Raw genomic sequence first — 3,408 nt, 5'->3', positions numbered from 1 at the left:
GCTGTATGTATGGATTGTGATAAGAGTTGTATGAGCCCCTAATAAAATGATTTTAAAATTACACAGGTAAAATATAAAAATGTGCAAGGTATATTTCTTGGTTGATAACTAGGTATCTTTTCATTAGCATTAATAATACCACTCACTTTATCTTTAAAACCAGTCAGCCAAGTATCTTCAGAAATCACAACTGAATTACTGCTCTTTCTACAACTTGATTTTGCTAGGGACTCCTGAACTCTGCACTACTACACTTATCTCTAAATATCTTGTAAAACCCCAGTCATATCCTAACCCCTCCTTCCTATCAGGTAAACTTAGTCACACTCCAGTGAGAAAATAAAGGCCATTAGTCCCAAACATCAACTTACTGCCCTGATCGGGAGCAGCAACTCTGTACACAGAGATTGTGAACAGCGTTCTGAATGGAGCAATCTCTTCCGTTGGACTAATGTCTAAGGTGAGCAGATTCATCAATATTTTGAATGCTCCCCCTATCATGGCCTAAAAATGTACCAATGTTTTTATTTATATTTACCCCTCTCTCTTTGCATTTCATGCCTTTGTCATCTAAATCCTTACCACTCCTGGGGTGACACAATCAAGCTTCTCTCCTAATCATTTTTATAAATTACCCACCTAGGCGATAGGGCTAATTTCCATTGATAAGTCCTATGAAGATAAGGGAACTGACCAGACTGATTAAAAAAGCCAAGGCAGATAGAAAAAATGGGAAGGAACTATTTTATCCTTAAATGAACAACAAACAAAAATCCAAAGAGACATAACAATCAAAATGCACACGTTGATTCTTATTTATATCCCCATTCTAAAAAAAATCATTGTAAAAGAACATTAAAAGAAAAAGACTTGGAAAGCTGGTTTTGAAGATGAACCGAGTATTCGGTGACCACAGTGGACTCAAGCATAGAAGGATTGTGAAGTGGCCAGGCTGCGCTTTATTTGAGTGAAAATGAGCTCCTGGTCCCTAGTAACAACAACAGATTAAGTGAGGCGAACCTTCCCCTCCAAAAAATAATATCCCAAACACACTGCCATCGAGTAGATTCTGGCGCATAGGGGCCCAGTGGGACGGGGGGGGGGGGGGGGGAACTTCGGAGACTGTAGCTCCCTCTGCATGGTAGTGGAGGGTCTCAGCATTTTCCTTGGGGAGCGCTGGTGGTTGGAACTGCTGACCTTGCTGTGAGCAGCCCGATGGAAGCACTGTGCCACCAGGCCTCCTTGATGAACTCCCCAGGCAGTGCAAATGGTTTGAATTTCCCTCAGCACACACTCCCCTCCTGCCCTCCTCCCCCCAGGCCCTGGTGGCACAGTGAGTGGATCCTTGGGCTGCCCTGGGAGCCCCCAGTGTCGAGGTCCCACAGCACCCTTGGACACCCACAGGGGCAGCTGTGCTTGCTCAGACAGGGGGTGTTTCTGAGTTGGGATGGACTCAATGGGAATGGATTTGATTCAGCTTGGGTTTGGTGAGTCCATCAAAAAGCCCAGGCCAGGAGTTGCTGTTGACTCCTCGAGACCACGTAGGACCCAGGCAGGGTTCCTGAGACTCAGTCTCTATGGGAGGAGACAGGCTCATCTCTGCCCTGAGCAACTGCCCTGAGCAACTCCGGAGTTTGTATCGCCTACCTTGAGGTTGATAGCCCAATGCTTAAGCTATGAAACCAACAGGGTGCCTTGGAATAGGTGATAATAAAGGGCCAGCGGTTTTTTTTTTTAATTTATAATAACAGCATTATGTTTATGGCAGAATATATCCATAGTTTTAGTGAGGCAGTGAGGAATGCGGTGTTAAGCAGCTTGATACCTTCCATTTAACATAATAATGCAGGAAAAGAGAGCAACACAATGGCCAAGGTACTAAAGGTGGCGAGATAATCACTGAGCATTACTTAATTGGAACAAAAACATGGACGTCCATTTTATCATCCTTTCTACATTTTATCATCCTTCCTATATGTTTGAAAAATTTTCTCTAAAACATTAGAAACATGTGTACAAACATATTCCTTATAACCCCATTCCCTTCATAATTCAGCCTCATCTTCCTCCCTCTGTTTCTCTTCATATTTTTGGAATTGCTATCTGGCTAACTGCCTTCACTTCCTCTCTATCTACAGAAATTTGATTTGTGCACATAAAATTATCCTGAAACTTCTCTATCAAAAGTCATCCTCCATCTGTGTCACCTTCTGATACCACAGGGGTGGGGGTGGGGGCGAGGCAGGAAGTGGAGGACGCGGGAAGTGCAGGCAGTGGAGGATGGGGGTGGGGGGTGGCCTCTAGTCAAAGGACTGTCACATGTGCTGTTAACCTGGGCACTTGTTCCCGGATTGAAGCTCCGGTCCTTTTGAAGGAGTAATTAATTATAAGCTATGAGTATGATGATGAATGTCCATCGGGACAAGTAGGATGTCTTTAGGGATCTCCCTTTGTCCTGCAGGGAGAGTTTGAGGACTCCTGTCACGGGAACAAAAATATGCCCTTATAGAAATGTAAATCTTCGTGCCATTCTCCAGTCCCGGACACCACGTATTGTCTTCTGAGTCCCCCCACCCCCACTATCCTTACCTGTAACTTTACATTTATTTCCCCAGGCCACCAGCTCACTCGGGTATCGATCAATACTTCCCCAGGAAAGTCCTGCCTTACAGTCCCCCCTCCCCAAAACAAACAAACAAACTTAGTGCCACAGTCAATGCCGACTCATAGTGATCCCTCCTTAACTACACCTAAAACCAGCTTCCCCATTTTCACATTTTTAATTTTATTATTAATTAGGAGTTAATACATGTATTATTCTATAGTTCAATCATGACCAGCAGTATTGTACAATTGCTACCACATTCCATTTTCAAACATTCTTTTTCTTCCTGGACTCCTTGATGTTGGCTCCCTTTTATTCCATCCCGCCCCTGCCACCACCACTGTACCCCAACCCCTCTCCCCTGAAACCCTTCTTCTAATTGCTGTCCCTATAGGTTCATTAATCCTGGGGTTCATAGACTGAAAGACAGAAAGACATATAATACAACTTTAAGCAGGCAATGCCCGGTGACATAACACCTCTGAGGTAAGCCCTAATATGAGCAACAAAAAAAATTTCAGAAAATGTTGAAAACCAGATCAGGTCCAGCGTGCATCAGAGGGGGAAATCAGCTGTTCAAGTCAGGTCTATCCTTGATCTTCTGTACTCCTCTCTCGAGCGCACTCCATTTAGTAACCGCTTTCCCCCCATCCCTCAGTTATGGATACGGGAGACCACCAGAGGCTTTCTTCCTGAGCAGATCTCACAGATGAATCTCAGGCTCCCACTGTCATCCACAGCCTTCTGCAAACTGGATTCTCACAATTTAGTCTCTGATACTAATCCCTCCCTTGACTTCGGAT

Source organism: Tenrec ecaudatus, chromosome 5, assembly GCF_050624435.1.
Source record: "Tenrec ecaudatus isolate mTenEca1 chromosome 5, mTenEca1.hap1, whole genome shotgun sequence".
In the NCBI taxonomy this organism is placed as follows: Eukaryota; Metazoa; Chordata; class Mammalia; order Afrosoricida; family Tenrecidae; genus Tenrec; species Tenrec ecaudatus.
The sequence above is the reverse complement of the archived record's forward strand: the minus strand, read 5'-3'. Positions refer to the sequence as shown.